At 39.5% G+C, this 24,298-nt stretch overlaps 2 long non-coding RNA genes across 3 annotated transcripts; both read left to right on the top strand.

Moving 5' to 3' along the window:
- The first annotated feature begins 6,316 nt into the window (after positions 1–6,316).
- On the top strand, positions 6,317–9,272 carry LOC146701122 (uncharacterized). Its single transcript, XR_014922349.1, has 3 exons — positions 6,317–6,374; positions 8,393–8,548; positions 8,975–9,272. It is a non-coding gene; the product is annotated as an uncharacterized LOC146701122 (long non-coding RNA).
- Positions 9,273–11,966: 2,694 nt separating this feature from the next.
- On the top strand, positions 11,967–13,977 carry LOC146701121 (uncharacterized). Of its 2 annotated transcripts, none has more exons than XR_014922348.1 (4): positions 11,967–12,095; positions 12,216–12,386; positions 13,315–13,390; positions 13,489–13,977. It is a non-coding gene; the product is annotated as an uncharacterized LOC146701121 (long non-coding RNA). The 2 variants fall into 2 exon arrangements; XR_014922347.1 differs by having other exon boundaries at positions 13,312–13,390.
- Positions 13,978–24,298: the final 10,321 nt, after the last annotated feature.

Here is a 24,298-nt window from a genome sequence, read left to right as displayed (position 1 = left end):
TGGGTATTTTCATGTTTGATTTGAAGGGGTTTTCTGGCTTCCCCGTCCTCCAACCACTTGTAAGAAGGGCAAAGCTTGGATCATTGAGCATTTTGGCTTGATCACAAACAAACTTTGCGAAGAAGGAGAACGGTGGGTAAGACGCTTGATGATTTTCTTTGTAACGAGATGCTAAAGAGACCCACTTGTCATGCAGGGAGTATGGCAACTTTTGGATGATTGGAGTGATGCCCCGAGATGTGTCCAGGTAACTGAGGCCTGGTAGGAACCCATCGGCTCTGGCGGCTTCAAGCTCCAAGAGAATGTCTCCCAGCTCTCTCAGCTTTTGATTTTCTCGATTTGAGATTCTTGGAAAATCATCCAGTTTCTTTAGGAGAGCTTCTTCAATTGCTTCTGGTGATCCATAGCAGTCTTCCAACCTTTGCCATACCATACTTACACCTGCAGCTGCATCGTGTATGTGGACTGCTCGTATCCTCTTAGCATGCTCTGATGACTTTGGTCCCAGCCATTTACATAGCAGATCAAGCTCCTCTCTTGACGTCAGTTTTAAGTCCTCTGTAGAACTGTGGAAAGATTGCTTCCAGGCCCAATAATTTTCTGGCTGATCGTCGAACCTTAACAGCCCAGAGCTTATCATCTCTCGCCGTATTAGATACTTGGCCAAGTCTGTGGTCGATGATGAAGTGGGCTCATCAGTCCTGGCAGCACCTGTATGAGACTGAGGCGGTTGGTAGCTACTGCTGTATGGTCTCATATCATGTGACTGTGTCTGGTGTCTGTAGGTATCCCTGGATGGATTTAAGCTGTGTGAATGTTCTTGCTTGAACGGGGCTGTCCTGCAGGGGCTTTGAGTACGAGGGTAATAGGGAGTGGCATCTTGACTCAATTTGGATGTTCTCTGAACAGGCAAGTTGTATTTGCTGATCTCATCAGTGTCGACTGGTAGTTGGTGCATCAGAGTTGGCATGAGTTCTGGTAGCTGTGTGTTTTGGTGAGGTTCAGGACTTGGATTACGCTCAACGTATTCACTTTTCAGGCTAACCCGCTCTAACTCCCCAAATTCGTTTTCAATAGCTGCTTCAAGAACATTCGCTTCAGCAATGGCAGCTGCAGCCGCGCTCTCAAGCCTCAAGGTATGCAAACTGGCTTGCAGCTCTGCTCTCTTCCTAGCAGCCTCAGCTGCTGCTTTTTGTTGTTCTTCCTCAATATATGCTTGTGCTTTTAACATATCTGCCTCTTTTTGTGCAAATAGTGCTTGAGCACGTGCAGCCTCTGCTTTTGCCCGTGCTCTGGCTGCAATGGCACTGGCTGAAGAGCGCTGACTGGCACGTGAGGTGTTGGAGCATATTGACCGCGTCTCAAGCGTGTCGTCGTTACTATCCATTGTAGCTTAGAAGAAACAGAAGAAACTGTGTTTCCACGCAGATCCACTTTTCTGTAGGTAGCCGTGTTGGGACGATGCCTTTTTACTATTCTGCCCTCACTAGGGTGTAAAGCTGGTTTCTAGCTTGGCAGATAGCTAACAGGTCCACAATAAACATCCAGGAGTCAGCGGATACGTTTTAGATGTTTACTGTTGAAGCACTGTAAAACTGGTACAGAAACAAAAATAAAATATTACATTTCTGCTGTAATTGCATTTTCTTTACAACATCAAACATTAAGCCATGCACTACAATGTATATAACACATAAACACAAACTTATCCAAACCCTTTCACTGGTTATCAGGCTCACGCATTTAGCGATTAGCTTAATGCTAACATTACATGGGAAATCCCATAGACGGGCTAACGTGTTAGCATCGCGGCCGTTTTTCTTCACAAAAGAAAGTTTTCCACACAAACCTCTAAACTGCTACACAAAACTATCGCGGGAAAGCTTACAAAACAGATAGCAACTACTTACAGGCATGTGCTCTCTCAGGCTCAGCAAGAAAAAGTGAACAAAAAGTGGAATAGATGACAGTTTGTCTAAAGGACTGTTTTTCACTGGTGAGGTACTACGGCAAGTCTGCTGGTACAAAAAACACACACCCAAATGATCATGCCTGCCACAGTTGGTCTCTTTCAATTTTGTGAAGACTGAGTTGTGGATGCCATAATTTACATTTGCATTGTCAGCACTGAATGCAGAAACCTGATCTAAGGATAGCCCCACGTTTTCAAGAGAGCTTTGTATTATTTTTACTATTCCCTCTGCAGACTCATCTGGATTTTCAACAAAATCCAATATCTTGTTGACAACTCCAGCCTCTGGTGTAAAAAACTGCAAGGCCAAGGGAAACATCTTCCGATTTCCCTTGTTTGAAGCATCAGTGTGAAGAGAGAATGGGAGTGGAGTTGCACCACTTTTCAATTTTTTGATCACCTCTTCTATTGCCTTTGGAGACAGGACATTTGTGACAACTGCTTCAGCTTTCGTCCTCCCACAGGACATCTTTTTGGCAATACTGGAGTCATTCAGCATTCGTACAGTCAGTTTGAGTGCACAGTCACCCGAGTTATAACTTAAACCGTGCTTTACAGTGTGGTAGACATGGGTCACCTCTGCAGCAGTCACCTATAAAATATATATATAAAAAAACAAAAAACACCCAGCACGCCCCTGCGGGCGGTTTATCCTTCAAGCTCGGGTCCTCTACCAGAGGCCTGGGAGCTTGAGGGTCCTGCGCAGTATCTTAGCTGTTCCCAGGACTGCGCTCTTCTGGACAGATCTCCGATGTTATTCCCGGGATCTGCTGGAGCCACTCGCCTAGCTTGGGAGTCACCGCACCTAGTGCTCCGATTACCACCGTTACCTTCACCCTCCACATCCTCTCGAGCTCTTCTCTGAGCCCTTGGTATTTCTCCAGCTTCTCGTGTTCCTTCTTCCTGATATTGCTGTCATTCGGAACCGCTACATCGATCACTACGGCCGTCTTCTTCTGTTTGTCTACCACCACTATGTCCGGTTGGTTAGCCACCACCATTTTGTCCGTCTGTATCTGGAAGTCCCACAGGATCTTAGCTCGGTCATTCTCCACCACCCTTGGGGGCATCTCCCATTTTGACCTCGGGACTTCCAGGTTATACTCGGCACAGATGTTCCTGTACACTATGCCGGCCACTTGGTTGTGGCGTTCCATGTATGCCTTGCCTGCTAGCATCTTGCACCCTGCTGTTATGTGCTGGATTGTCTCTGGGGCATCTTTACACAGCCTGCACCTGGGGTCTTGCCTGGTGTGATAGACCCCAGCCTCTATGGATCTTGTGCTCAGAGCTTGTTCTTGTGCTGCCATGATTAGTGCCTCTGTGCTGTCTTTCAGTCCAGCTTTGTCCAGCCACTGGTAGGATTTCTGGATATCAGCCACCTCCTCTATCTGCCGGTGGTACATACCGTGCAGGGGCCTGTCCTTCCATATTTTTTTATTTATATATCTATCTATATCTATCTATATCTATCTATCACAGTATATCTGTATAGTTTGTGTAGTTTATCAACTGACTTTAAAGTATAAATTACGCATTCAACTTGTAAGAAATGGGTATGGTCATATATATGTATGTTTTCAATATAATGTGTATTCTTTATATATATTCAATTCAGTAATACTTTATTAATCCCAGAGGGAAATTAAGTGTTGTTGCAGCTCAGACTAATCAAGTCTTCAAAGAGTTGTTGAAGACCACAATCACTGTGGGAAGGAAGGATCTCTGCCTTGCCTTGAAACTGAAGTCTCTTCTGTGTCAACTTATTCGGGCTTTGTGGCTTCAGTTGAGGTATTATTTCAGCTTTTCTAATGCTAATCAGCTGCTCCAGTTTGTAAACCCGCTTGTTCCCATGATTACGCATCATAACTCATCATCATTATTCATCTATGTATTACTTTTATGTATTAGTCATCTATTCGTTGTAATCATCTATCCTTGTTTATTACACAAAACAAATTATATTATCAAACTTCTGGCCACATAGCGCTGATATTCATTGCACATGCCCATATTAACCTTAACCAGAGGGTTTAAAAACAACAACAACAATGTTTACATACCATATCTGCTTCTGCCGTGGCCTGGTGGACAAATTGGTCAAGGGTTCCTCTTTCTTTCACGCCCCTCATATTCATCATGTGCCCACAAGTAGAAGCATGCTGCTTAACGTCAGTCAGTCCACAATGGCAAATGGAAAAAGTGCGCCGGCACACAGTGCAGTGCGCTTTATACGTGTTATCGCGCACTTTTCCCAGCCAGTTGTTTTCATTTTCCCCATTCCTCCCTGTATTTTTGCAACTTTTTTTTTTTTCTTTCTAGGAGGGGAACAAGCACTGTTGTTCAAAGGTGTACTGTCGTCTCAGAGTCGCGCCACAGTGTCAGTGTTTGTCTCTCTGTTGGCCATGCTGATCATCTGTTGTCTTCCGGTATCTTCTCCGCACGCGACCTTTCCTCGACCAATTAGATAAGCGGTAATCTGAATTGTTATACTCGTGCTAAGTGTGCTGTCAGCTCATTGGTCACAGAGCAGGAGAGGGGCTGGGAATTATGTTTTCAAACAAAGCGTTAAATCCATTAACATTTATAGACTTTTTGTGATTCTCCCTGTATTACGGGACAAAGTGCGTCCCTTATTAGCTCAATACGGGTGTGTACTTTTGTTTCTAAATACGGGACGATTCCGTATTTTAAGGTTGGCAACCCTATGCACCACAGACCACTTTAATGTCAGACAATATTTTCAGCGAACGACCTTTAAGGTGTCGCGGATAAATACAACAAAAGAATAAAAAAAAAAAAGAAACTGTGGTATTTTGTAAATATAATAATAAACGTGACTTGAGCTGTGCGCCAACAACAATGACAGTGACATCCTCCTCTCTGCTTTTTAACGCTCTCTGGTCGCTATGGTAACGCGTAAATAGTTCTTTCAAAATAAGACACAGAAGCTACAACCATACATTTCACACCGGAGGATCAACTCTCCCGGAATGGTACCAAAGGACTCACGGACCGGGACCGGTCCGTGGGCCTATTAGGGACTGCTCCTGTACAGGAGACACTGGACTAGATTGATTGACAATGGTCTACAGCAATCAGAACGCACAACACGATGTACTGTAAAAATAATAATAAATCAGCGAAACAGCAAGTGTCACTTTTGGCCACGAACAATTTAGAGGATGGTGAATTTTTTTTGAACAAACCCAGAGTGTTTAAAAAAAACAAAAACAAAAAAAACACCCCACTTAGAACCATTTTATAGTAACAAAAACGCAATTTAGTTTTCGCTGTCAAAGTCGATTTAACCGAAGTTACGTGTTTCCGGTTACTGTGGAGGTCATGTGTTTCCGGTTACTGTGGAGCTCCACAGTGGCTGCAGCCAGGTGCTCTTGTGCCAGTGGAGACCTTCCAGGGATGGATTCGCCATTCCAGGGCGTTTTTCCCGCGGTGCCTAGCAAGGGACAATATAGCCTGTGATGTGGCCCAATGCAGCTCGGCGACATGATGCCGCACAGTGACTGTGTGTAATACTGTAAAAAGACCGTGTAGACAATAAAAGACTTCACACCCTGATCATGTTTCCGAGAGTACTGTTGTGTGCGATAGATTCTGTTTTTGCATTGAGTTGTGTTACAGTAGTGTACGTACATGCAGGATGTTTTTATAGATTTATAGTCTTCATGTGAAACTCACAAATCTAAATGCCTAATCCTCTGCAGGGTTCTATGACGATCCGTTACTGTACAGTTTATAAAAATATGCATTGGCAGTTATGAACCAAAGAACCTTCTCACAAATTGAGCATTGTGTTTTCAGTTGTTTTGCTGTAGTGTGTAATGCTGTGTATAGTGTTTACAGTTTTGACAGCTTCGAGCTGCTCTCTTGGTGTGGGAGTTTGAGTTTTGCAGTGGGAAGGTGTGGTTGTGTTTATGTAGCTTTAGAGAAGGGTGTTGTGTTTGGACATTGGGGGACCTGGTGGTAACGTTTGTGACATGTGTTTTAGCATTTGAAAAAAAAAAAAAAACTAATATCACCAACCATTCCCATTTTATTACAGTGTATCCATATAAATGGCCCACCCTGTACAGTGGAGTAGGTGGATAGGTGCACTGAAAAAAAAAATGCAATAGGGTGGTTGTTGAATTTGCATAGAATTACTTCATATATCCAGCATGACTAATTTAAATTTCACATCTAAACATATTTGTCTTTTAATTTTCACATATTCTTTAAGAATATTCATTCTTTTAGAACAAATCATGTTGAAAAGAAACAAGTTAGTTTTGTTTTATCCTCAAGCTCAGTCCCCTGGAAAGAAAAAAATCGGCTGCACTGTCTGCCATTTTTGTCTCTTGCTTTGGAAAATCTACTACCATCTGGAGTTTTACACTTGAAGGTAAATAAGATTTTAAAGCTAACACACCAGTGAGAAAGAGTGTAGACCCTTTATATATGTGGACTTTTACTGGGGTGTTGTTATTTTACAGGTATGTGGGCTGTTTATCGAAAACCATGAAAGGCCAATGTTAGGCTCCAGTTACCTAATGGTAACCGAAATTATGCGATAAGCAAATTAGTAATTAACATATATAATGTGAGTTAATATTGTTTGTTAATTTAGACTGAAAGAATATACAGACTATTACAAACTTGCATCGGTGTCTGTAGTAAGTGGTGGTACCTGCAGTGTCTTAACCATTAAACAAGCTAATGTAGGGCCGGGATATGACTAGTTTGTTGAAACATGTCTGCTGCCAATGTGACTGCTCACACGGTAACATTGCCAGCACATAGCCACAGCCGCTATAAACATGCTGAAAGGTCAATCTAGCTTCTGTAGTCAGCAGCTGGAAGACTCAACACAGACCCAAGATTCAGTGTAACGGTTATCTAAATGTTGTGTGTCCTGTTTGTAAGCCCAGAAAAAGAAATTAAATAAAATGACGACCTTGAGCTTCAAGCTAATGTAAGCGTAATGCTATAGCATAAAGCAACTAATGCAATGATGAGGTTGTTAAATTAGTAAAAATACAGTAAATATATCCAACATGAATCATTTATATTTTTGGTCTAAACATAATTAAGTCTCACGCCTTTCACTTGTTTTAGAAGGATGTTCAGTCTTTTAAAACCAGTCATATCAAAATAACAGAAAATAGTTATGTTTTCTGTTGAAACTCCACCCCCCAGGGTGTGTTCTGCGAGGGAAAATTCACTGTGGCGGTCCGCCATTTTTTTGTCGTTGCTTCGTTTACGTTTGGTGCTGAGCTTTACTTTGTTGAGGTAAACTGAAAACTACATGTTTGAGAAGAAACGAAGAAAACATCCATTAGATGGGGAAGTTTTTCTCATGAATTGCTGTTGAGCAACATAATGGAAAAAAAAACAAGTCATTCCTTAAGTTAACTAACGATAATGCTAGCTTAAGCTGCGGGACAATATTATGTGCATTAGCTTTTTTTTCCAGTGTGTGCCCAGTCACATCCGCTTGTTTTTTCTCAGTGAATACAGACTAACAAACTTGTGTCCATTTAGTTAACTGGTTGTACCTAAAATGTTTTAGTTAAACAGTTAAATAAGCTAGTTTGCCATGGGGTGTGCTCTGTGTGTGTGTGTGTGTGTGTGTGTGTGTGTGTGTGTGTGTGTGTGTGTGTGTGTGTGTGTGTGTGTGTGTGTGTGTGTGTGTTGGGGGGGGGGGGGGGGTGTCTTCACTAAAGTCGGTTTATTTAGGGCATGACACCTATGCAGTACTCATTAGGAGAGGAACTGCATGACGTGGGGCTTTATTTCATGTTCTGGGGCAGTGAATGTAATGTACTGATAACATGTTAAAGACACACAAAAACCCAACAAATTATTTTAACTGATTTATAGAGAGACTGAGAGGAGGGCTTAAAGAGAAAAATAATGACAATATAAACATGTTAAATTAATTTTTTCTGTATCGATATATGGTGCTTATCCCTGCTGAAGGGCAGATTGGTGTTGCTTCAGAACAATTCTCTAGCGCTGTTACGTAGAGGTGTTACAGTTAAGGTTTTAATAACATTATTTTATTTACTAGTGAAGATTTGCTTATGTTATCTCTCATTCTGTAAGGTAAATTTTCTGGAAAGGTCAAATTAAATAATTTAACTAAGTATTAATGAAGGACCTTGATGTATTTATGACTATAATAGATGTAGTTTCTGGGTCATTTTGCAGAACTGCAAAATGGCCAGAAGGAGGCAACTGCTGTGGTTGCAAACAGGCTTTGGGTGGTATGGAAGCAAGGGCAACTATGGAACTGCTCAGCAACATGGGACCCATAGCTAATAAATAGTAACATGACAAAAAATAACAACTTTGTGTGGATGTAACCTTGTGAGATTTGAGATTTTGACAGCATTTTTATGTGACAACTTCTCTTTTTAGATAAATGCAGAGTTTAAGCGCATTACCACCATGCCACTGCAGTCCATATTACTCTCGCAGATAGATGTGCTATCTGACAAACTAATAAAGGTGTTCAAAAGGCGAGGAGGACAAATAGGAAGAAGACTTCAGAACATTCTGGAGCCCACAGCCCAGGTAAGAAAAAAATTAATTTGTGTATACACTTTAGGGAAAATAATAATTTTAACAAAATGCTGCTTGTCACTCTATGCCAGGAGTATGTTGAAAATCACCTGGGATTTTCACAATTTACCATGGGTGCGGTTTTTTTTGTTGTTTTTTTTAACCTGCATTAGAGCTATGTGTGGAGTTCATAGTTGAACACCTCTATGCTCTGACAGTATTCTGCTTCTTTGCATGGAGATTTCACTTCATGCATTACCTTTCACTTCATGCATTCTGAGGACTCAAGTCACATGCTGTAATGAATCCATTTTTGTTCACCTAATGTTTTAATGTTAACATTTTTTGGAATAGTGACACAGATTAAAATAAGATTTGGTATAATGTTCTTTAACCAGTGTTCTGTTTAATTAAATTTTGGAATTCTGCATTTTCTAGGCCACAGATGAAGCCATTATCCAACGATTTAATAAGGAAACAACCATGGGAATTTACATCATAAAGTCAAGAGATGCCAATGGCAGCCCTGAGGACATCGGGATAGTCCTTGAAGGCCAGAGAGTCAGGATTTGGATAACTATACCCTAGCAGCTGCAATGCTGTTTGGACTAATGTACACTTTGAACCTCACCTACCCACTGGAAAAGTATACCTTCGAGGTATTATAGAAACTGGTTATGGAGCTCAAAAGGAACAGCCTTTCAAAGAAGGCCCAGGTTTTGTACGATTGAACAGTTTTCCAGTTATGATGTGGGAACAACACGTTTACCTCTTCGAATATGTACTATCCTTTCTTTTAAGCCAGCACTGGTAAAGTTGCAGTACATAGTGAAACTTATTTTTCTGGCACTTTTCAACTTGGGGCCTTTATTACTGCAGTTTTCACTTTTCAAGCCATGGCTCTTTAAAAAAAAAAAAAAAAAAAAATCCAAACTTTGAATGTCCATTTTTCTCAATGGAAATGGTGCCTTGCACCAATTTCACCAGTTTGCAATTTTTTTCCCCAAGGTGCACCACTACAAACAGATTGCATCGTCTAGTATTAGAGATTGTGATGTTTAATGATAGAAGCAAGCCAATACACAGCAAATTCAAAAGTGTTAAATGTTTTGGTGTTAATAGTCTTCTTGCAAAAGTAGAGTTAATTTTACTCTAAGCAGAGTCACATTCTTTTAACGTAACTCTGAGGTGTAAAATGATAGTAGTTAAAATCGAGTGTTAAAAATGAGTGTTTCTCTGTCAAATCTGGAGGTGTTAAAATGGAAACATTAACTCTTGACCTCTTAACTCTGAACTCCTAGAGGGGCTATGACACCAACAGAGTAAATTCACAGACTCCGCCCCCAGCACGGCTCCAATCGAAGCCGAAGTGAAGCCGTTTCGGAACATTTTGCTCTACATATTTGAGTTGTTTGCCCTGCTTGGTAAGTCATTTTTTCAAAGATTGTTTCAATTGTTATTAGCTTTTACTTCTGTGGCTCTTTGGAGTTGAGACAAAGCTGTGTGAAAGGCATTAGCCATGTTGCTCGCTGATAGCATAACATTCTGTTTTAGCTAGCTGAAAGGTATTGTTTGCGGGCAAATACCACAGCCTTGAAAAAAAAGCTTGCATGTGAATTTTCAGTCAAACTTTTGGTCAAATACACCTAAAACAATGTCTAGAATGTGAAATGTTGGTATAATGGTGCTACTTGAAGCCTGAAAATGATCGCCCATTTAAAAAAAAAAAAAAAAAAAAAAAAAAAAAAAAAAAAAAAAAAAACCCACACACACACACACACACACACACACACACACACACACACACACACACACACACACGCAAAACAGCAGTAGCAGACGTCCTGACTGGATTCTACGGTAGCATTTAGATCCCTCCACACGGTTTAGGTAAAAATGAAAAAGGTTGAGGTTTTACATTTAGTTCAGTATTACCTGTTGCCTGTGTCCTTGTCTTTTGGGAAAATACTTTACACAAGTAATGGCTCAAAGAGGATTCCTTTTTTTTTTTTTTTTTACTGTGCTGCAATTGTTTACTGGATTATTTGTGCCATTAATTAGTGTCAACTAATTTTTATTCGATCTCCACACAGGATATGCTTGTGAAGATGGAATATGGGGGAGAGCAGAAGTGCGTTGAAGTTCCACAAAGGGATGAATGAAGGACATGCATATTGTATTGAAGAAATAAGTGATGAGAATGCTGTTATTTGCATTTACCATGTCAGACCTTTTGATAAACAAAATTCTAATGAAAGTGAGAACATGTATACTGTTACATCTTTCAGAAAATGTTTTGAAATTGTGGTGCACAGTTCAGAATAAATGTTTTTCAAAAACCATTTCATCTTTTTAGTAAATGTTTATTTCCAAAAGAAATTTCTAGAAGTTCAGAACAGTAAAATTCCCGCTTTTTAGAATGAATTAGAAGATAACTCTTACGTAGTTAAACTAAAATACTCTTTGAGAGTTAATATATAAACTCTTAACACCAAGTGTTAAATTATCAACTCCAGACAGATTTGGTGTTTAACACTAAATCAGAGTTAACGTACCAAACGTACCAACTCTCCAAAAAGAGTTAAATTAACACTCTCTGGTGTGGACCCATATAGACACTTTAATAGTGTTGAAATCAAATCCGACAGTGTTAATTTGGACATGCTGGATTTGCTGTATACTAATCAGTTTAGGTCTCTTGGTTTTGTGCCTGTGGGTTATAATGTTATTTTAAGTCTCTTCTTTGTGTCATTTTAATAATTACACCCCTGTTGCCATATTACCTCATGGCTCTTACATTTAAAAAACTATTTTTTTTTTTTTTTTTTTTACATAAGCGCGATGTCATAAGGCCCCACAATGTTGAATTCAGGTTCCAGCAGATAACTTTGAGGAATGTTGTGGAATGTTTTTCAAGAGATGCATTGTACAAATATGACTCATGTATATTTTGGAAGCCTGAATTGAAAGTCCATTGTTACAACTGTGTAGCATTTTCAAAAATACAGGTCATTGTTCAAAAATGTTTTGCTTATTTCTTTGATTGAAGAGAAAGTGTACAGTACATACAGTAAGATCAGCCTTAATTTAGTTTTATTTATTGAACACTCAATTATATATTAGATTATATATTAGAAAGTTGTTATAAAATAAAATAAGCTTACCATAAAATAATCTTGTCAATATAACACATAGTAGTCCAATACAATTAACACAAAAAGTTCATGTCTGATAAACAAGTGGTTTCTATAAATATTTGACCGGAATGAAAAACATAACATAACAAAGTCATGTTCGTGTTACCAGAAAAATGTGTGCAGGGATAACGAAAAAAAAAAAACTAAGGTTAACCAAACATAACTTAATTTCGTGCAACAGATTACAATAATTTTTTTATGTTTATCCCACTGATTATTTTTTTCAGTGTGTAGGTGAGGGAAATGGACCAAAATTGTGAGTGAGCTCCTGGAGTTCAAACTCCACAATCGCCATCCTGAGGGGTCAACCAGCAGAGAAAGATTTACAATCAAGAGAAGAGCTGAGAGCTTCAGGATAAATGGTGAGTACAAAGGATAATGTCATGTAAACTATCAGAGTGTAGTATTGTGCTTTCATGTGATCATTTGTTTTTTGGCCTTACATGCTTCATGTAGATGGAGACCTGTTTTTATATATGCAGGTGGAAGAAAAACAAAAGTGAGCACTTGGTGAAAGTGGTCTGCTCTGCCAAAGAAGCAAGAGACATTTGAGGAATTTCATTCCAGCCACTTTGGTGGACACTGATGGGAGAAGACCCACAGTGCTGTCATGGCACGCTCTTACTGGCCTGGAGGGGGACATTCAAAAATGGGTCAGCACATATTTATATATTTATTTATATTTAATTGTGTTGTGGTTTGCAGTGTTTGTGTTGTTACACTTGAAATTTGTTTAAAAGGAAAAAGCTGAAAGTTTAAACAGTTAAAAGTTGAACCGTAAATAGTTGGTTTTTGTATTATATGATTAATTTATTACATTTTATGTGGAGAGAATAAATAAAAGTATATTTACGGTGGCCCCTAGAGACAAAGCACGTACAAAACACCGGAAGTGCTCCAGGATGCACAGTTATTATTTGGTAAAAAAAAAAACAAAAACACAAAAAAAAAAAAAAAAACCCAAAACCACACATTAGTAATTCCTTTTGTGCATAATTTTATATTGTTGTTAATAATAAATTAAAGCAACAAAAACAACCTGAAGAGCTGGTTCGGAGCCGGTTCTCCAAAAGAGCCAGAAATCCCATCACTACTTCACAGTAATAACAAAAATCTGGGCTGGAAAAAAGCGAAAAGGTGCTGTGGTCAAAAACTGGGCCATACAAGTTATTTTCCAAAAACATTGCAGACTTGGCCGCTGGAATAGAGTTGGAAAGTGAGGAATGTAAACGTTTTCCAAATAAGTGGTCACCTTATTGGAAGGAAATGACTGTAATGTTCTTCTAGATAATAAATGCCTCGTTGACACTGGTGGGGCGGAAAAATGCTGCATTAATTATCGATTGATAACATCAGTTTGGTCCACAAAAAGGTTTCAGAAAGGCGAGTTGGCTTTGAAACTTTCTCATTTAAGACTATTCATAATTTAATTTCAAGATCTTCACTTTGTAGCTGGATCTGCTAAAGTATGATGTGAGCTGGGGCAGTCAGTGACAACAGACAGACACTGTAAGAAATCGTACAACCATGAGACTTAAATGAAATTACTAGGTGTAACACGATTTTCATTTGTTTTAGAAGATCGTGTATCTAAAAGGAGGTGCGGGTTGTCCTTGGGGCAACAAACACAAATGGAAAAGTGCAGGGACGTAACAAGGTGAGCAAAAAGGGTTAATGTTAACCACAGTCATTTCTATTAACATGAGGCTGTTGTAATGAGTGACGATCAGTAACTGTAGTACCTGTTTTGTACAGAGCTCTGGTTAGGAGGAAATGTCCAGCCATTGGTAAATGGACATGCTCAATGGTCACCCAGCCTAAACAACAGGACATTACATCCTGTTGTGTCTTTGTATGCAGGGTAGGTAAAATGCTCATGGTGTTTGTACCTGAATGAACAGATTCTAATGAATAGAAAATGGTCAGCTTGCAGAACAAATTCTATCGGGGACAACGAGACGCTACCCTGTTGATGAGGAGGGGGTTGCCAGGCTCAGACTGGACATAGCTCCCCGTGTTCCAACACTCAGGTATACTCGAGAAATGGCCTTTGGGTCTCCATTTAATATATTTGTGTATATCCTCATTGTGGCATAGATTTTCAGATGAGCTTTCCCAGCTATGCTGTGCCTGTGGTGAGAGAAGTTCTGGTGCAGAAACCGATGACTGACTAAGATAACCAAATCAAAGTGGTAGCAGAAAAATTATAGTTCAGGTAATCTGCATGCCTTTGCTTCGCTCAACAGCCTGACTTTAGATGAATGACTGTGACAATCTCATTTTTCCTTGCAGATTGAATGCACCTTCTGCAGAAAGTGGTACCACACACACTGTGCGTGGACTTCCCCTGTACAGAAGGAGACTACAAATGTTGTGCATGCTAAACAAACAGAAAAAATGATCCCTGCTGTCTCAGGGCTGTGTGTGTTGCGACAGAGGAAAGTAATTAATGTTAGCACTTTAAACATTGTTGAGCTGGATATGGCCGTGTTGAGCTTATTCCTTGGTCATTTGGTGACAACAGGATACAGAGTCAGAGGGCTCTGTGTGAACCTGTGATGGCACAAGTGCTGACAATAAATTGTGCATTTTTATTTTACTGTGAGGGAGAAACAGGAAGTTGGTACATGCAAGAATGAAAATGTCCCCAGTAACTAGAATAGAATAGCTCTTTAGTCACTGTGCTGGGTGTGATGACCCAGTGTTTGTGTCTTTGGTTTAATATTCTTTGAATGTTTTCATTTAAGCTCTTATTGATCGTAGTTCTCCCTCCCTCGGTGTTTCATCTTAGCCTGTGTGTCGTCCGTCTCTGTGTTTTCTGTGTCGGTCCATGTCGGCTTGTCTCCTGTGTCTCCCCGTCACTGTTAGTTACTCTTGTCTCTGTCTCCCTGTCTGCAGCGTGTCCTTGTCCGTCCCTTTCACTTTGATAGTCTTGTGTGCTTCTTCCACACCTCATTATGTGCGATTGCTCCCAGCTGTGCTACATTTGTGGCCTGCTGGAGGTTAATGGCTGTGTCCAAAGGCCTTCCATTAGGCCTCATGTCCTAATTTCCTCTCTCCCTGTGGACACTCCAGGGCCAGTGGGTGACCAAAATGAAAGGGAATCGGACACTGATGAGGAAGAGGGTCGGCCACCCACAGCAGGGAGGAAGAGAAGGGATCGGGACGACGAGCTGCTCAATCTCAAAGAGGATATGCAGCATCAAAGGGAGGCCGAGGAGAGCCGGGAGCGGATGGACTGACTCCTCCCCCATTGTGGGACGTTTAGTCTGTAAATGAGAGATGCTTTCCTTCGAATCTTTTCGTTGCATTGTGATATTTGTATTGTAAGTTAAGAGTCTTGTGGTCTCAATAAATTGATTGAAACGAACAGTAATTATCACTGAACCCATTTTATTAACATGTATGAACACAATGCTAACTCTGGGTGAATGGAAAATGAGATTCAGTACATATCAGTAACAATAAAATAAGAATATTTCTAATGCACCAACAACATTTGAAGACAGAATAAAATATTTGCAGCCATTTCTGTCATGAAGCGGCTGTGGCAGGCAGGAAGTGCCCCATTCGGAAAAGATATATATAAATCTTATAAAGTTTGTATCCGTCTTGTGTGAAACTTGTATGCAAAGCATACAAGAGTGAAAACAGATATAAGATCCCTTGAAAAATTACATAAATGAAACTTGTATGTTTTGGATACTTCCTAAAACAATATATGAAAGTGGCCACTTCCATGAGTAAATCATAAGCCTTATATGATTCACTGTATTTAGTAGGCCACATCTGATGCAAATCTTCTATAAGTTTTTTCTATTCGTTTTTCATATGGTTCAGGACACTCAGTAAACTCAAAGAGGCTGCTTTACTGCAGTTACAGGACAAAGCTCCATAAACAATGACCTTGCAAAAACAAACCAAAACTTGAAACTAAACTTTAAGAATTCTGGGACCGAGGAGCAGAGAAGGGAAACAGACAGCACGAGGGGACAACACGATACTGACAGAGAGAAACACAGCGCTCAAAAACACTGAGGGATAACGAGGGGATGGGACACAGGAGGAGAGCACAGCTGGCACTGATCACACATGACAAGACTAAGGGGAGACAAGGCCAGAGACACAGACCTGACACAAGGGACCGCCAAAGTAAAATGACAAACATAAACATGACAAAAAAGAAAAATAATTTTAAAAAACCCAGAAAACTCAAAAACATTAACAAACACAAAACATAAACATGGAGTCACCAGACACACAGGATTAAGCTGAGTGACCTGTTCCTGCACTAGGGCTGCCACAAACGATTATTTTGACAGTCGACTAATCAGAACATCATCCATTGGACGTAAAACGTACAGCTTATTGCACCAGCAGCGTCTGCTCTTATATAACTATCATTAGCTTACAGCTTTAAGTATTTAAGGTATGTGCTAACTAAAAATAAAGACAAGATGATAGTGTATTAAATTTTAATGAAATTTGCAGATTGTTTCGGTGAAGTTTAATAAACTCCTTGCTATCTAAAATATAACAGGACACCGGAGTAAATTCTCGAGCATCTCACACTTCTCATAATCAGCTGTCTGCTTGACGTTTATTCAGCTGTGTAAAAACTATAACTTTAATCTCAGCCAAACCGATTTACTCAGGAACAAATAAAATACTAAAAAAAGCCAAACAATAACATTTTTAAGTTATCTAAGTGACTCATATATCATGTTTAACCTGAGTAGTGAAAGACTGCGGTGGGTTTGAAAACGATTTGCTGGGAGTCCGGTGTTCTCACGGGCTCTGGTGACCCTTGACCTCCCAGCTAGCTATCGAGCTAGTGGGTAACAGACGTCTCCGAAAACGTCGGAGCGCTTTTGAAAATATGTGGTGTCTTGATAAACTGAGCAGATATTTGAGGTTTACACAGCTACATTCTTGCCTGAAATATGTTAAACATTTATTTTGTGACACAGAAAGAATAACAAGAGTAATATTAAAACTAAGTAGCTATAAAAAGCTTCAGGAGCTTACATGAAGTCTCTGGCTGTACTGAGGCAGATGAAGGCCTGGGATCCTCTGGGTTGAAAAAAAACGGTCCAGGACTGGGACACTCAGGTTAATCCTGCAGTATCAGCATCTCGTCTGCTTAAGGAAAAGGTGGAGAACAACATAAACAGTGGAAGAGCATGATTTCATTTATTTTAAGGGATCCAAGCATTATTCTGATTTTTAGGCTTAAGTAAAATACACTAATGCGCTGTGACTTATATTTTACACACTTCATCTGTGTAACTAAGCTTGTTGTGTTACCCGTTTCAGCTTCAGCATTTTTACTGCTGTTCTATGCACACAAATATGTTACAGGATCCAATGAATGATAAGAAATAAATAGAACATGCTCTCCTCTCAGTTTCAAGGACCTTTAGTTTATTTTATATAATATGGTGAATGTGTACGAATGACCAGCAATCATTCAGTCAGTGACATTATCCGTTAAATTAGCTAAGTAATTCCTAAATGTGTGTAGTTTAGGGTAGATTATTTTACCTGCATATGACTGGCTCTGATGAGCTTAACGTACCAAACATGTTGATCCGGTTTAGTATCTTCTCTGAAATTAAAACAGCACACAACACACGGAGCAACATTTCTCAGTCCATTTTTCAGTTTTTGCGCTTTGGCGTTAGTGAGCGGACAAAAACGGAAGGGTGGACTTGAAGCTAGAAAGCTGTCCAATTTCACAGCTGCTCAGTTTCGTCCTACCCGGCCGTCGAAGGGTCCTATGCACCAACAACATTTGAAGACAGAATAAAATATTTGCAGCCATTAAAGTGGCTGTGGCAGGCAAGCACTGCAGGACACTCAGACGGAGAAGTAAACTCAAAGAGGTTGCTTTTTTATTGCAGTTACAGGACAAAGCTCCATAAACAATAAACCTGCAAAAACAAACCAAAACTTGAACCTAAACTTTAAGAATTCTGGAGACATGAGACGAGAGACGAGGAGCAGAGAGGGAAACAGACACTGCTAGCATCATGGACAGGTTTTTGACGGGGCTCCCACACAAACGCAAAGCAGAAAATGAAACATCGCCAAATATGTTTCCAAACCAACTTCCCTCCAAGCCAAAGACTAGAAAATATGATGAAGCAAATCTTCCCTTTGGCTTCACCTGCACAAGTGCCGAGGTAGGTCTCCCCGACAGAATTAGTTTCCTCTGTGTCGGTAGCAGTGCTGGGCTGTTCAAATCATGGACAAACAGGATCCTACATTCTTGAGTTTTAGTTCACACACACACACAAAACTAACTACTCATTAAATTTTGGAGATGTTTGCTCTTTATACAGTAACGTTACAGTGGGATACAAATAACATCAGGCTGATCCTGGCGCAGTTTGTTCCTCCTACCAAATTACGGACAAACAGCATCCCACAACTGTTTGTGGTTTTAAACCCGCTTTGCACAGACAGATTTTTCTTTTTAATGTTGAATATTATTACACAGGAGAAAAAAACCCAACTACACGTAAAATAATGACGTCATAAAGATGGTTTGTTTTTCTGTTATTTAAGGCTACGTCCACACGGGTATTTATGAAAAGTCAAGAACAGCGACCCAAAACGCCGTTTACGTGTGGATGAAAGGCCCAAATGCATAGAAAAGCTGCGTTTTCTAAAATACCCGTGTAGGTGTGTGTGGAATGAGTGTAAAAGAGTTAGATTACTTTATTGCTTCCTCTAATTGATTACAGTTTACTTTTATTTAATTGTTTAAAAAAGGTTTGAGGTGTGAAATAAACTGCAAAGGGGGTTGAAAGCAATAAATGGTTGGCTGAAGGATGGGATTGTGGGAGGAGATTTTCTTGTAAAACGAAGGGGGGCCCAGCAAAAAAAAGATTGGGAACCAGTGGCACAGATCCTGGGAAGTGATCTGTGGTGACCAGCTGCTGAACCACTCCTTTATTATTGGAGATGTCTCGCTAATTTCCATCTGTTGTCGATTCAATTTGCACAACAGCAGGTGAAACTGTCAGCCAGTGTTGCTTCCTAAGTGGACAGTTTGATTTCACAGAAGTGTGATTGACTCATAGTTACGTTGTGTTGTTATACTGTTCCCTTTATTTTTTTGGAGCAGTGTATATTCAAAAGAAGAGAGGGGCAGGTTTTTCTCAGTGCACAATACTAACTGTTTACCTGCTAAACATCAGGTGCTACTAAATTAATAAAAAAAAAAAAAGAAAAAAAGAAATGCAACTCAATCACATTATGTTTCTTATATTTCTCGTACAACACTTAATATAAACATTAAGTATGATTCAAAAAGAATTAACATCACTTCCTGTAATGGAATTAAAATCCAACTTTTATTTTCAAATGCAAAAAAGTATATCAGCCAACATACTGGACACTGCTGCACAACAAACAAGCATATTGCCAGCATTGTAGCTTGTTTTATTTCATTATATTTTAAATATTATCAAATTGAAATTGTATATCTTTGTTTTGTCACCAAAAACCTCCTAAATCTAAAAACTTTTACAGGTATATTTGTGCCAGAAATGAAATGTCCACTGAAGACTGAAGCTGGTGAATCTCTACGCCTTGCATTGATCTCCTTGTGCCTTCATCTAGTTTTGGAGACATTCATTTGACCACACTCTTACATGCTCTGTGCCTACATCACCATCCCTGACAGTCGTAGCTTGGCCCATCAGAGGGTGAAATTAAGTGTGCAAAATGTGTTATTTTGCAAAGTGCTCTCTAGGGTTCCTAAATCATGTATAGCATCATTTCTTTTGAATTATTTTTAATAATCCCTTCTTCTGCTATATAAGATCCTCTCTTGGTTTTAATGGTACTTTGGATTTCCTTACTTTCTGTTGCATTCCCAATCCTAAATAGATGCTGACACAGTAACATGGAGGAGGGAGAGAAGTTGGCAAGGACTACTACAAATAAACCTAATGCCTAACAATGAAACATGTAAAATAAGAATAATAAAGATAAAAGATGAAGTAACACGTGTCTGCTTTAGTTCTTTGTTTACTCCAGACAGCATGAACACAATATGACAGGTGTGGTTGAACTGCATGAAGACTGAAGTTTCTCTTCTGGCAGGACAGGAATGTGGCCTTGTCCTGTGAGCCACCGTAAGGATGTACTTAGAGTAGAACTGGCCCGTCACCGGCCTCAGGCTCTTCACCGTTTCAAAGACAAAGCAGTCATTTAGATAGAATATTAGATATAGTTTACCTGCAACTGCACTAGTTTAGAAATGGAATTTTTTTTTTATTGTTATTAGCAATTAACCATTACCATCAAGAATACAATACAATACAAAATGAACTCTCGTACAGGATAAAATTACAACAAAAATAACAGCAAGGATATAAGGGGGGGAGGGGGGTCTAGATAAAAATTCACATTCATAAAAATCAATCTAATGTCACTGTGTGTCTCTCTTCTTTTTATAAAAGCCGACTGACACTCGTCATCTAAGTGTGTTAAACATTCATTTAAACAGTTCGCATAAACGTGAGCCAATAATTTATAATCATTGCACAGGGTTATGGGTCTCCAAATATCCAAAAGAAGTTTGTCTTTGTTGGGTTTTGGGATTAAACTGATGAGACCTTGTTTCGCTGATGAGATACATTCTAAGTATGTAAATAGTAAATACACCGTTAGCCCATCAATTCCTGGTGATTTACCCCTGGGCATTTGTTCAATTACAAGTTTACCCTCCATACGATCCTTCACACCTTTGTCCAATGTTCCAATAAAGCCTCTAAGACACAGGTGTCAAACTCCAGGCCTTGAGGGCCGGGGTCCTGCAGGTTTAAATGTGTCCTTGATCCAACACAGCTGATTTAAATGGCTAATTTATCTCCTCAACATGTCTTGAAGTTCTCCAGAGGCCTGGTAATGAACTAATCATGTGATTCAGGTGTGTTGACCCAGGGTGAGATCTAAAACCTGCAGGACACGGCCCTTGAGGCCTTGAATTCGACACCCCGGCTCTAAGACTTTCCAGAAACACATTCTCTGCTGAATAGTTTGACTTGTAAATGTTACTGTAAAATTGAACTATTTCCTCATTTACTTTGTCTTAGTCCTCAGTCAGACCCCTTTGATATTCAGTGATTGAATCTTCGTTTTTGCTTGTCTGTGTTTCTCTAAATTAAAGAAGCAGGAAGAGTTTTTCTCACCCTCTTCAACCCATCAGGCTCTTGAACGAACATAGGCGCCATTAGCTTTCTCTAAGAACAGTTTGCCCACTTGAGTTTGAAACTTGTTTAGATGTATTTGTTTGTCCAGTGATAAATCCTGTTTGCAGCATAACCTGTTAATTCTCTCAATGGTTTGTTGCTCCTGTCCTTTCTCTTTAGCAGTGGATTTGCTCATTTGAATTGCCATCTGTTCAACTTGGAATTTAAACCATTCCCATTTGCTCACATGTGACATCTAATTTGTCGATTTGGGCCATTAGATTTCTCACTTCAAGGCAGAAGTTGTCATTATACAGAAGGCTGTTGTTAAATTTCCAAATAAGGATGTTCCACCTTGGTTAATGAGATGGACAAGGAAATCAAACAGTGATCAGTTAGGGAGGAAGCTAAGATTTCCCACTTGGAGATGTCGTTGATCAAACTGTCAGAGATTAACCAGTAACCAATTCTGGAACCATTGTTAGATGAATGAAACCAAGTATACAGAGACACAAAAGGATTATTCAGCCTCCAATAATCACACAGACTGACTGTTGACCAAATTAAGAATACTTTCATCAAAACTGAGACATGAAGTCCTAGATGGAAAACTGTCTAAAGCGGGATCGGGAGCTACAGTCCCCTCCCACAATAACCTTGTCAACAAAATTAGCTTATCTTCCATTGCTCCCGTTTTCACAGAGGAAGGTTAAAAGTTTCTTGTTCTGAGCTCTATTAGTATAACCATACACGCACAACAAAATGTAGTTAGAACCATTAATCTCTGACACTACCATCAGCCAGTGACCATCAGAATCACTTTCACAGTCTATGACATTTCCTGGAAACCTATTAAATAAAATCCTCACTCCAGCTGAGACGTACCATTACTAAAGAAAACAGATTCACCCCACTGTGTTTTACACAACTTTGAGTCTGCCTCTGCCAAATGGGTCTCCTTGGAGATCTTTTCAGAGAAGCCTTCCTTGAAGCGGATGCACATACTCACAGGACAGTTATCAAAAACAAATATGGAATAATTATGGTAGAGTTGGTGTCCTGTTAGTTCTTCCGTAGTTGGTTGACGTGCACAAAAAACTGTTATTGCTTTTTATAATTTCACAGTTTCAGGACAAAAGAAAACCAAAAACGTTTGGACCCCTGTAGTAAGGTTGCTAGTCACTCTGCCATCTTGGATCCTCCACAGAAATGTAATTATTGACAAGAGTGAACGAGCACTGATAGTGTCATCTACAGCTGTGGCCAAACATTTAGAGAATGTGAAGTGTTGGGTTTTTTTCACAAAGTTTGCTGTTTCACTGACAGTCGTATATCATATCATTTCAAACAGGGGTGATCCAGTAATGCTGCACTTAATGAATTAGACTAACTATTCACTTTAGCTAAAGTTATTAAGTTAGCTACAGAGTTGGGATGCTGTAAGACATAAATAAACCTAAATTACAATGGTTTGGATATTCATTTGCATGTTTCCCTACTGTAGTGGTCTCTGCAAGCATACAGGGCTCTGAGAGTGTACAAGACACGACTTTGGAAACAGTCGATCATGTTTGCAAAGCTGATGGTCAGACTGTGACGGTGAAGAAGAGTCTCCAGAGGGCCAGAGTCCAGCTGTGACAGGTGGAGGCGTCCTTCCATGACCTCTGAGGACATGACTCTACACTCACAGCGACACTTTCACTGAGAAACTCTTCCCATAGTTTATACTGGAAACGCAAAACCTCTGATTCCAAAGTCTGTCACACTGAGATTTCACAGTAAAGTGATTATTTTAACTGTGTGTGTGTGTGTGTGTGTGTGTGTGTGTGTGTGTGTGTGTGTGTGTGTGATGATATGATGGGACAGCAGCAACTGAGCTGGTTTGTTGTGAAGGGAAATCATTAATCAAACTTTCTGATTCCATTATTTGGTTTTTACTTTGTTTCAGTATTTTATGAGACTCGTGATAAAACCACAGCAGCTTTTCCATCGTCAGGACTCTGGGACCCAGCATTTTGAGTTCACTTTGTATTTTTCATTTCATATTATGTGAAAATATGCTCAGTTCTTGTGTTGCTATTATTATTTTGGATTTAGTTGAGTTTCATTCTAGTTTTGTTTCTTGTATGATTCCTGGTTTAAATGTCGTTTCTTGTCTTCTGTGTCAATCTGTCATGTGTTTCCTGTCTGCGTGTTTCATGTTGTCAAGCTTGTCACGTCTACGTCTCCCCATGTTTCCTGTTTTATTGTGAAAGTCTTGTGTTTCTATGTTCAGTGAGCTTAGTTTTATTTTTGCCCTGTGGCACCATCATGTTCATTTGTGTCAGCTGTGTCTCCCCAGGTGTTTCCACTTCCCTCGTTACCCTCTTGTGTGTTTAAGTCCTCTGTCTCTTACGTCTGTTTGTTTCCACGTCACAGAGTTTTTGCTCTTACTGTTCAGATCCTTGTTTGGTTTACTTCATAGTTTCATCTTCTACTCTCTTGTTGTTTCCCAGTTTACTTTCAACTTGTTTCGACTCTCCTTGCTTTTCTGTTTTTCATCAGCCTAAATAAACGACTCGCTTTTTAAACTGTAGTTTGTTTCTCGCGTGGCTGATTTTTTGGTCCGTGCCTCAAACACACTGGCTGCTTGTGAACTTGTATCACATCAACAATCCCCGACTTTACAAAGAAAACATGTCAGATATCCTGATTATCAGCGTTTTAAGTCAAACCACATTTTATAGTAACATGTCGGTTCAAAGAAATTAACTCTAAAGTTCTGAAACTGAATCACATCAGCAGGTTAAACCTGTTTAAACAGAAAAAGCAGCATATTCATTTCAATCACATATCAGTGTAGCTACACCTGATTGGATTAAAAATGTTCCTTTGTCATCTTTAACTTTAATCAGCTGCTGCTGGATCTTATATTTTGAACGGTTTCTGGATCTTCTGATGTTTCATAATCAGGTTTTAGTTTATTTAGATTTCGTTCTCAGTGTTTCAGCAAATCAAAACAGATTCTACCTTTTGAATTTGTTTCTTTGAGTATCACAGTCTGTCTCTGAAGTGAAGTAAATGAGTTGATTTGCTTCTGTTGGTTTGTGAACACTCTTGTTGTGCTGAAGCTGTTTTCCTGAAACAATTATAACCAGATTTTTAAGCATGAATTTATTTTGCATTTTAAATATTTGCTTCCATTTTCAGACCAACATTGACATTTAGCCTCAGCTCTATTAAACTGCATATTAGAGAAAAGCAGTTCATTATGATGGAGTCACTGATTCTCACTGGTCTGACATAACCAGGCAGCAATCAAACATAACCTTTGATCAGCTTTGCAGTGTCACACCTGATCTGTGTGTTTATACACTGTA

The sequence above is a fragment of the Copadichromis virginalis genome, linkage group LG9, assembly GCF_057382275.1.
Source record: "Copadichromis virginalis isolate Kocher_CV1m ecotype Utaka linkage group LG9, C_Virginalis_male_GT1.1, whole genome shotgun sequence".
NCBI lineage: Eukaryota > Metazoa > Chordata > Actinopteri > Cichliformes > Cichlidae > Copadichromis > Copadichromis virginalis.
The sequence above is the reverse complement of the archived record's forward strand: the minus strand, read 5'-3'. Positions and strand labels throughout refer to the sequence as shown.